This window comes from Lycium ferocissimum, chromosome 9 (genome assembly GCF_029784015.1).
Source record: "Lycium ferocissimum isolate CSIRO_LF1 chromosome 9, AGI_CSIRO_Lferr_CH_V1, whole genome shotgun sequence".
Lineage (NCBI taxonomy): Eukaryota > Viridiplantae > Streptophyta > Magnoliopsida > Solanales > Solanaceae > Lycium > Lycium ferocissimum.
The window spans coordinates 25,480,073-25,492,508 of record NC_081350.1 but is presented as its reverse complement, the minus strand read 5'-3'; positions in this window follow the sequence as shown (position 1 = coordinate 25,492,508).

Below are 12,436 nucleotides of genomic sequence, written 5' to 3'. Positions count from 1 at the left end.
ATACTCATCATAATGTACTCATCATAATATACTCATCATAATGTATTCATCATAATGTATGCATGGAAACTCAAGGACAACTATAATTTATTGGGGTGACATAAGGTCGTGAACCCCCGATTACATTATGGAGCATTTATAAGCATTCTGCCACACTTTGGAGTAATTTGCATATAAGGTGAGTGTATATGATAAATAACAGCAATGGATTATAGATAGCATCATTAGCTTTAGGAACATCATATCATAGACTCTAGAATCTTTAGACTTAAGCTCATCATCATCATTATCGTACTCATAATGTCTTTCTTATCTCATATGGCTATTCATGAACATAGACTCTTAGTTTTCTGGAATGTAGGAAATTCTTGAAGAAAGAGGAAAATCATGCCATAAGATTCATGCCTTAGAAAGAAAGGACTAGCCTCACATACCTTTGTCGTTTAGCTATTCTATTTATTGCTCGTTTTCCTTCAATGCCCACGTCTTTAAATTCAAGGGAATTCGTATTAACATTAGCTAATCGATTACATAAACGTGCTTATTAAAGCTAGAGAAAATTGGGCATAATTTCCTTTGTTTATACAACTTCCTCCATATTCCATCTCAACTCCCAAACATTCATAACAACAATCACAATATCATAAACAACAATCATCATTCATTTACATTATCCACATTTCACAATTTCACTTCTATTCCTTCATAACCATGGTCATAGTTCACTGTAACATTCTTTCACATATAATTCTTATCCCATGTTCTAAATGTCATTCATAACATACTTACATTCACAACATATCCATATTCATGATTCATTCCAAGCTATGGCTCAACAATGACACTATTCCCACATTTATGACCCATTTCCTATTTCCTTCTACAATCCAAGTGTTTCAACTTTTCAATACCTCAAACATCATGAAAATACCATAAAACTTACCTTAGATAATGGAAGAATAAGCTTTGAGTGGCAATACTCTTCTTGCACCAAAACCTTAGTTCACTTCTCTTGGAATTTCTTGGACTTAGATGACTTTAATGTGTTTCACACTCTTGATTTTTGTTGTTTTGATGAAGTTGTTCATCAATTCCCTTTGGGTTCTTTTGGATGAAGAGTGGAGAAGGTTCTAGAGAATTCTTGAGTTGTAGAGTGAAAATAAATGAACTTGGGTCCCTTATATCAACATTTAAAATCTGTCCTGACCAGATTCTACGGACCAACATACGGTCCGTATAATTTATACTGACCGTATGTCTGGCCGTAGATTTTGTCCAGAGAGGTGTGTCATTCTGGGCTGATTATACGGCCAGACATATAGCCAGTATAATTTATACGACCAGTATGTTAGGCCGTATAATGCCCAGCTCTTCCGAAATCATTCTCGTTGACTCGTTTGATCTCCAATCCTTACAGAACCTTCTTGGCACTTATTTAACACCTCAATACCGGTCTAAGGGACGTTATAACTCTTCTCCAAAGCATCATTAAAACATCATTAACTCGATACTCATAAATCTTGCCCTACACACAACATATGACTTGCTTTCCTTAAAAACTTTCTTCCCTTAAATGTCTTTGAAATCTCGTTTAGGGTCATCAAATGCTATTTCTTACTTATCAAAACATCGTATACGTCATGCCCTTTGTTATTCTATTCACTGCACACTAACGGGAAATTTCCAAGGTGTAAACCCTAAACCCCAATGTAATAAGTCTGAGTACATCCGATCTGAACCAATAACCACGATAGAATCATCACAATCTAATCATCACAAAACAATCAACACAATCCAGTCATCACAACATCTCACTCAAGTCATAATGCAATGCAAAGGCAATAATGGTATGAATGTGATGCCATGCCATGCAAATGAGGTGTACATATGTACTCCGAACGGAAATATCGACGTCTTGGTAGCACAACCTAGCGTGACTCGCGAAGTCCAAGTGCCACCTGTCCAGGATATTTGCCCAACAGACAAACGGGGCCCTGGCTAATTGCTCATAAGGGAAGTCTCACCGGCACCACCCTGCGGGACCCGCGGATTCCATGCACTAACAATGATTCCGGGATAACATCAGAATCGTCCATGCAACAACGATGACCGAATATAACCATCGAACATCGGCCTTCTCATAATCACTCAAAAGAGTCTGTCAAATATCAGTTTCACAAATCAATAATTCCGAAATTGAACCTCGGACATCGGCCTCCTCACAATCACTCAAGTAAAAGAGTTTATCAAGTATCAGTTTTATATAAACAATGATTTTGAAATGGATCTTTGGACATCTGCCTTTTTACAATCACTTAAGTAAAAGAGTTTATCAAATATCAGTTTCGCACAATAAACGATACCGGATATCGGCTATGCATGATAAATGTGAGAAATCCATGCAATGCATACCTCAATCATCAACAATCAAGCTCAATATCACAAGTGCCACAACAGGGTACTCCAATAATGTATCACATCACACTACCGACAGTGGGTATGCCAACATATATCAAATCAAGTACCAATAATGGGTACACTAACAATATATCAATAATCTCAAGTACCAACCGTAGGTGCGCCAATAATATATCCAAGTACAAATACAAACAACGGCTATGTAAATCCTATCTGATTCAGGACAACAAGCACAATTCAATATCTACCAACTACACATGGCATCAAGCCAACACAATTGAAAAATCAAACACATATAATGGGGTGGCTAGTCCCAACACACATCAGGGCCCAACGTAAGGCAATATCTATCCCAACTTTACACCCGAAGGTTCATATGTTGTCTCCAACATCATAATCTAAATATGTGATTCGCTATACGAAGTCTCACCAAAGGTAAACCATAGCTTACCTAGACTGCCGAACCGCAACATTAACAAGTCACTCTTTTGCTTTGCCCTTCCTCTGAAGCTCAGAACAAAAGTAGTCTAAGCATAATCAAATTCTATATTAGAAATCATGAAGAATGATACTAAGATTTCTATAATATCAACTATGTCCATTTTAACCCTAGAAATTAGGAAAACGGGCCCACAAGGGCAAAATGGGAAATTCGCTGCAAAATACCAAATTAAGTACTAGATGATCATAAACCAACAAATAATCGTTGATTTCACTGAAGAATTGTTCCAAATATAATTTTCAAGTAAAAACCCCCAAATTGGGTATGAACCCTAATTCTCGAAATCCGAAATTTAACGTTAAAAGTGGAATATATGAGGTTACTAACCTTAGATTCATCACATTTTAACATCAACATCATCAATTTATCAATTATAATCCTAGAGAAAAGCCTCCCAAAACCCTCCTTCAAATTCAATTTCTAAGGGATTGAAAAGGGAAGGGGAAAACCTAAGATGAGTGTGATTAAAGAGGAGTAAAGGATTAGACAAAGTCTTACCTCCAAGAATTTCTTCAATTTGACTCCAAGAACGGTATCCCAAGCTCCAATATCGAGATATGAAATAATGAGGGTCTAAGAATCATTTAATGAGTTTAATTGCCCGTCACCCACCTCAACGGTCAAGCCTAAATGGCTAGGACTGCTTCAGCGGTAGGGCTACCGCCCTAGCGGTGCCGTTGCTGCGGTGTTGTTGCCGCCAAAGCGAGCACCAGACACCAAAACTTGGCCTAAGCTTTTCGTTTTGATTCAATTTTTAGACTAACTTTCGAGACCATCTGCTCACATACCAGATACCTAATCCCACATAAAAATGGACTATGAACGCACCTGTAGCCTCGGAGTTTCCAATGGTGGTCTCGTTGACCGAGTCAACCACCGATGCCTTAATTCCTATTTCCCATCCAACGTCCCAAAATGCATCCGAATGCATTGGGAACCAAACCAAACGCGCACACAAGTTCTTAATGACTATCCGGACCTCTCAAAATTGATGAAATTTTAAAAAAGGTTCGTTTGCCCAAAAGTCAACTTTGGGTCAACACTTTCTTGTTTAAGCCTATATTTTAACCAAAGTTGCCCGACTCCGGTCTAGACACCTCAAAAAGCGTGTCAACGATCCCCTCGAGTCAAAAGGAAGCTAATCAATGCTCGAGAACGAGCGAAAATGCCGAAAGGACTATAATGACCAAACAAAGTCGTTACAATATACATATATATATATATATATATATATATATATATATATATATATATAGATATTCATATACATATATATATATATATATGATATGTATATATACATATATATATATATATATATATATATATATATATATATATATATGTATGTATGTATATGTGGGATATGGGAAGAAGGTCGAGGCGTTATATACGCATAACCAGCTGATCAGTTGGCATATTATGATATCGTCTCGGATACGGGATATATGGGATAAATGGATCGGACCGTTCATTCCGCGGCTGAATATATATTGATATAATATAGTTATGGATCGGGTTGCACATTTCGCAGCACTATTATGTTATATATGTATGAAAAATGTTTTCTTTAGAAAGCTAAGCATGCATAGTATCCGTGTTATGGGCAATCAGATGTATTGGGTATCATTATCTCATGTTATATTCCATATTTCTTGTTATGTTGTTATTTATGCCTTAAATACTCAGTACATTATTCATACTGACGTCCTTTCTTGGGACACCGCTCTCATGCACGCAGGCATGCAGGGAGACAGATCATATCCGTAGAAACTTTATCAGCGGATTCTCAGGAGCACTCCACTTACTTCGGAGCTGCAGTTTGTTTATATTGGTCTTTATGGTCACTTGTATCCTATGTAGAGGCTCGTAGACATGTGTGTATAGTTATATGTTTCATAACCCTACCGGTTCATATTGTTGTATAATATTTTAGTATCCTTGTCGGCTGGTGATGAAGGGCATAGTTGTTGAGGATTATATAGAGATGTGCCGTTTTGTTGTGATATATGTCCTTACAGGTTATGATATCCATGAGCTATCTTTATGGTCTACTCAGAAATGATTATGACATGCATGCTTAGAGGTGGTCGGTATGTTAGCGCCGGGTGCCCCTCATGGCCCTCGGGATGGGTCATGACAAAAGTGGTATCAGAGCAGTTCGTCCTAGGAGTGTCTACGAGCCATGTCTAGTAGAGTCTTATTTATATGTGTGAAGCGCGCCACACTTATAAACAAGAGGCTGCATGGCATTTAGGAACCATTGACCTTTCCTTCTCATCTTAGATTATGTCGTAGAGCTAAATTATAGGATGTGAGGTCCCCGATTCTAACCCTAAATTTTTTGATTGTGGATAAGCAGTTGATTATGCCGCTACTTGGTAATTGATGAGAATTGAAGTTGTTACTCCGAAAGGTATGTTTCCTGCCTTATTGATATTGATAGACTTTGATATGAGGACTTGAGCTAGATGTTTCGGGTATTTGTGATCGCCCTATGAGACATTGGATGTTTTTCTGGGCTGTATACAGGAATGAGGCAGTAAGAAGCATAAAGCAAACTCTGCCGAAATTTTTACAAATTGAATTGTTTAAATGTCTATGCTATAGAGAAAGAATGAAGGAAAAATGTGACACATGTTTGGTAAGTCATGATTGAATGAACAATTTTGAGATGCTTTCAAAGAGAAGTTTTAGAATGATTTCAATTTAATTTAAGGGAAGAACCTTAGAGGGGAAAATGATTAGTAATTAAAGGAACTAGAATGGGCTGCATTGGAGATTTTGGAGAATTGAGATTTATTGAAGATATAGGGAAAGTTGACATTAAGAACTCAAATGCAGTATTACAATTTATAGATTGGTGAGTAAGAGATAATGAGGAGATATTGATATGGGAAAGGAAGTTAACGAGTAGGGGAAAGTTTTACTCTAGAAGTTTATATATATATAATATGAGGATGGGTTGATGACGGGTTTGTACTTATAGTAGAATGTTCTACAGATTTCTAGGCACATACTATAAAAATGGCAAAGGGAAAAGACTGCTTTAAGAGCGAAGGAAATCAAGAAGGACCTTAAGGATGAAAGTAAGAGAAAATACGTTAACGAATTGGTTAACGGAAGTTATGTGACCATCGATGATAAGAGGAAGTCTAATAAATCAGTAAGGTTGGCCAAAGGTAGACATTGATAGCATAAAACAATGGACTTGAAATAGAGATACGATTACAAAGGAAATAGGACAATCTTAGATAGTATTGGGATATATCGTAAGTGAGGTATTAATAAGTGATGTAAATGATAACTCATGAGTGGTCACATTAAATATTATGTGTGCCCTTATGATGATCTTATAATATGTTAAAGGTACTGATTGAGCTAGGTATTGAAGTTAAGGTAGCAAATGCTACAGGGCAGGTTGATATTGTTTTCTCCGAATATTAAAGTAGGATAATCATGATGTAATAATATTGGGGAGAAGAAGAATATGTGTATATAGAGTAAGAGGATTATGATGTCATGAGAAGAGGAGAAGGGTAAGCAAGGGAAGTATGTTGCAAGTAAGGGTCAAGTAAGGTTTCCAAGAAAAGGGTTAAGGCGACGGTAGAGGCGAAGAGCCATCCGGATAAATTTCTAAAGTAAGTAAGCAGGAAGGATAGAGTATGGCAATATGGAATAAAAGAAAAATGCGAAGATTCTGAAACAGATCTTGATAAACAGGATTGATGTATAATAACGATGGACATGGATATAACATGAGAGGGAATAATCAGATTTTATGAAAAGTTTCAAGGGATTTTTGACTCGTAAGGTACATCTGAGAGGATAAATATAAAGATATATTGATACATTCACTTAGAAAGCGGAAAAGCCCACCCCCCCCCCCCCTACCAAAAGGCGATCTTAGGAATAGAAAGGATTCGTATTTCTAATAGAATATTCTACGAATTCCAGGGCCAATGCTATAGAATGGCAAGTAGGGTAGAGTGCTTTATGAGCAAGGGAAGTCAAGAAAGACCCTAAGGGAAAAAGTAAGTAAAGTGGACTAATGAATTGGAAAAGGAAGTTGTGTAGCCATCAAGGATAAGAGGAGGGATAATAACCTAACAAGTCTAGTCAAGAGGCAAAAGATCGGTAACATGGGATAAGAGTCTTGATAAGGAGTATAGAAATTCGATCATAAAGGAAATAGGATGAATGTACGGGGGTAGGGGGGGGGGGGGTATGTATAAATACGAACAAGTTGTAGTATCATAAGGGAAGATGAGGACTCGACGCAAGGAGAAAGAAAAAGGTGTGCTTCGTGAAGACTTCATGATAAGAACAGGAACCAGCATAATATTAAAAGGACTATGATGCATGACTGTGATACAAACAAGTAGTCAAGAGAGCTACAGGACAATATGAGCTAAGCTAATGAAAGGATGAGTCGTGGGAATGAATGGTAGAGAGTATCAACTTCTAATGGTACGGTATAGATATAAATCGGAATTAGGAACTAAGAGCAAGAAGAATCTCAAGGATATTAGTTAAAAGATAGTTATGAAGGAAGATCAGGGCTGGAGGTCGGACACTCCATAAGGAGTCTAGCGAATTCCGGTGTCGTCATTGATTCATTAGCCTAGGGGACTATTAGTTATGAAAGGAAGAGGTGATCAATAAAGAAAGTATCTAAATTATATCCAATATGTGTAAATATTTGACTTAGTACAAGAATCCAGTTAGCAAAAAGGAAATAAGTTAAACCATTAGATGAAAAGAATTCTGGCATTATATGGAATAGAGGAGTTAAAGGACCTTTAATGTCGGCCAGATGACTACCAAAGATGGTTAATACTCGAATGTTACTGGTATATGAGTACATCCTTTAAAATGGGGGAAGAACAAATTAAGTTCTAAGATGAACTACAATATTCCCAAGTTCAAAATCTTCAAAGGGAAATGTGTGTCTTGGATTGCAGGAGCCAAAATTCTAGATGAACCGATATATCAAGAATGTGCTAGAGAAAAGTGAGAATCGACTAAATGCAAGTATATTATGAGACAAATGTGACAGAAAAGGCTTGACAAGATGATGAAGGTTTAATGAATCAAAGAGAATAAGTTTCGTCAACGCGATACGTTATGTTCCGGGCGATGATTCAAATTACTCTTGAGTCATAAATTAGCTTGAGCTAGAATTAGTATATTATGAGTATAATCTTGCTATGACTAAATATGAGGAGGAAGTAATGTACTGTAAAGGGATTGGTTGAACGTTGTTATGGATTGATTAAAAAGGGCACATAGACAATGCGAAATAAGTATAACTTGGGACAATCGGGACTACTAACAAGAACTTATAGCACTAGAAGAGACGAAAGCTTTAAAAGAGGAATATTTATAGGAAGTTCAATAATCTTCAAAGGAAAAGAAGATAGTGTGCCTATGGATAGCAAGACAACAGTATTCCCTGAGATTAGAAAGTACCTCGTAAGTTGTGAAATTCTAAGTCACCAATTATATCAATTGTGAGGGTGTATGACATAGAACTATATAAACAATCGCCATAATAAAACAGCCAGTAGAATGGTGCAAGGACGACGATAAGGGGCCAAAGGAGAATGGAGGCTAATTTAAGTCTCAAATAATTACCGGTATAAGAGAACCAAGGACTTAAGGAGGAAAGCATACTCGTATTGAAAGGAAGCTATGATTAAGTAAGATTTTACCTTAGTCCCACGTTTATGAGTTATATTGTAATTATGTTAAGATTGGAGGAGAAGAAATTGAAGGAAAAGTTCAAATATGAATTTGATGATGTCTTGAGTCGTAAATTAGCTTGAGCTGTGATTATTAGTATATTATGAGTATAACCTTGCTACGAGGGAGTATTATATACACGTATATAAGGGATTGTGTTGAGAAATAAAATAATCATTGAGAATAATAAGTCACTAGCAAGGAAATGCAATTGCAAATCATCTGGGCGCTACCATAGGTGGAACTATGATGATATTGTAAAGAATTAAGGAATCCGACCAAGGAATTAAAAGGAGATGATATGGTATCTATATAGGGTCGACTAGTACAAAAAGGGATAATCTAAAATAGCACCTTTTAAAGCTCTCATACAAGGAATATATGGTGTCATGTATTTTCTCACGGCAAGAGGGTTTGTCTGACTAGTAGAGAAATAAGGAGCAAGGCAAAAGAGTACCACAACTAAGAGTTCTCACGAGGCCGTAAGGAGCCATATGTAATATTTTCTTTTAGTTAACACCACCTTAATGGCAACGGGTCCCGTTATGGACGGTAACTAGATATCGTTACATACTCGTTGACCAGCTTTTTTGGACGCTACATACATAAGAACATAAAGATATGGAACTAGTGAATGAGTTCGACAAAGAATTGAGAGACTATGAAAGAAAACTGATGAGCCCATAGTATAAGAGCATGGGGATCAGGAACTAAAAGAGGACAACCATTTCATGAAATTAATGATATGCATCATATATGCCCTTGGAGAGTACAACATTCTTTGAGGTCCACCTAGAAATGTTTGATGACATATGAGAAAGGATGTTATACCTCGCACTTTTCTGAGCATGAGCATGTCATGTATTTCACCGTATTAATGGAGTATCGGAGACATCCTATGAAGGTTTGAAAGGTACAAGCCATGGGAAGTACGTAACAATGAAGTAAATGATGAATTATGATCTCATAAGTCGTAACTAGGAAGGACAACCTTGGAACCAAAGGACATGACCCTTATCAAGTGTAATTAAATATCATGTATGAAAAGTTTCGGAAGATTCCAGGATCAAGCAAATCCAAGAAACTTAGTTTGTCAAAAATTTGGAAAAAAAAATTAAAGTTGTAGATAATTGAATTAGTCAACCAACCAAGAGGTATATATCCTGGTATATTAGGAGTTTTGAGGTGTTTCAAGAGCCTAAAATAAAGTTTATCGAGTGTAGTTTCCAATGCAAAAAACTGATCGTCCATACTACATCTGTTATACCCCGCGTTTTCAGAGCATGAGTTTGACATGTACCTTATCGTAGTAATGAGATGTTTTGAAAGGCACAAGCCATGGAAAGTACGTAACAACAAAGAAAAAGGGTGAATTACGATCTCGTAAGTCGTAATCGGGAAAGAATATTTTGAAACACGGGAACATGTCCATTATTAGTGTAATAAGTGATAAATATCATGTATGGAGAATTTCGGAATATTTCGGGATTGAGCAAATTGAAGAAAATAAGTTCGACGAAAATTTGAGAAACGCGGGACGGATTTTAGTCAACTTTGAAGGCGCATATCTCATAGTATATGTGGAGTTTTAAGGTGGTTCAAAGTCCTAAAATGAAGTTCGTCGAGTCTAGTTTGTAATGCAACCAACCGTTCATTGATAGGACATCGGAGTAGAGAATTATAGACATTACAAACTGAACTGTCGATGCAGAAACAGTATTCCGCGGCACCGCTACGGTACCGCTACGATACTACGATGCGTAGCTACGATCAAAACTGACTTCAGCGAGTCCGTTTTAAGGGACAAAAAAACTTCATTTTTCAGCAAGAGGGTTCCAAAAGTTTCCAGAAAAATTCAGCCACAAAGGGGTCATCATCTTGTTGTGGAAAAAAAAAAAAAAGAATTGAGAAAGAGAAGAAGAAAAAAATTTAGCCTTCAATCTTTGATTCAAAAAAATTGATTCCTCTAGGATTCCTACTAATTTAAAGACCCTCTTCAACGCGGTATAATTATTGAAGCAAGCAAACCTCTTTTGGTGTCAAGTGGAAAATTGAGGAAAAAGGTAAGAATTTGTCTTCTTTTCATATATTATGGATGTCTTGTATATGTTGTAGAGTGGGGAATGAATGAAATTTATGAAATATGTAAGTATAGGGGTGTTGGCCGAATGGAAGTGGTGTGGTATAGAAGTGATTGTATGTAGCATTTTGATTGTTGTTGTGTTGTGGATTTTATGTTGTTAAATGGAGATTTAATGGTTTGAAATAAAGTTTGTAATCATTTGCGGATTATGGAAGAAGTTAATATGACATTAGTATGGTTTCTTATAATTGTAGGGATAATGTTGCTAATATGTAGAATGTTGGTGTAGTTTATGAATTTGGAAGAAAGAAAATGTGTTATAATTATTCTTGTTGGACTTGAAAGAATTTGGGTAGTGCATGTGTTGGGTGGGTTGTTTGGGATATAGTGCGGGTTGTTGAAGTGCTCTTGAATATTGTTGAATGGTTTCGGATTAGTATTTGAATGTGTGAACAATTGTGAATTGAATATAAATGAAATATTGTTGGATTATGTAAAAGGAGCTACTAATGTTGGAATATATTTTGAATAAATTGTAGAAGTTGGAAGAAAAGAAATGCGTTGTTGATATTTCCTTGGACTTGGAAGGTTTCGGGTTGCCTTATGTTTTGGTTGGGTTGTTTTGAACAATTTTGTGGATTGTGGGAAATGTTATTGATTTGTGTTTGAAAGGTTTGAATTGTTATTCGAATATGCGATCGTTGATATTAGTTTGGAAATATGTAGTTAAGTTGAATATAATTGGAATGTTGTCGAAGTATGTGGAAATGACTTGTTAGTGTTAGAATGCGTTTGAAATTACTTATTGATGTTGTTGGAATGGTTGTTGGTATTGTTGTTGAAGATTTGGCCGAGTTAAACTCTCGGGGCGTCCAAGTTATAGGGGAAGTCTTTGCCGAAATTACGTAGAAAAAGTAGTGGTTTGGAATTGAATTCTTCGACGCTTATGGCTAATGTTCGATGCCTATTACTGTTGTTGTAGATTTTGGAGAAGACGAGACTTACGTTTGGATTAGCTTAGGAAGCAAGTAAGGTATGTGAAGCTTACCCTTCTTTTCTTTTGGCATGTCTTAGACAGTTAAGGTATGACATGATTTGTGCCTTGGGGTAACTCCATTCGTAAATTTCGAGTAGGTTTGTGATTCGTATTTGCTTTGATGTTGGCATCCTTAGTATGGTCCGTATGTCTTGGATATGATTGAGTTTGAAATGCTTGTGTAGGCGATTTTTATATGTTTCTTGATATTCGTGTCCTTAATGCGGTCGAGTTATGATCCTTACGTCTTTTGTATGATTAAATTTCTAAGGTTGCAAAAGAGTTATATTTTTAAAAGAGTTTTGTTTCAAAGAGTTTTGTTTTCCAAAGAAATATGTTCCTAAACGATTTCGAAACTACGAACGACCGTAACTTTCAAGAGAGCTCGGATCGCTTTGATTTCTTCGCAAATGATTTCATGACGAGTAAGGACTTAAATTTTTATAGGCGGGCCCGGATTGGGTTGACGCTCGTCCGTGGGTCCCGCGACTCTTCTACGTTGGTTTTAAATGACCTATTTTTTTTTTAAGAAGGGATTTAATACGACCACTTTTCCGATCCCAAGAATGATTATTTATTTAGTTGTCGAGTTGGAAATAAGGATTTTATGCCCGCTGATTTTGATACGTAACAATGGTTTTCGAAGTTCGGT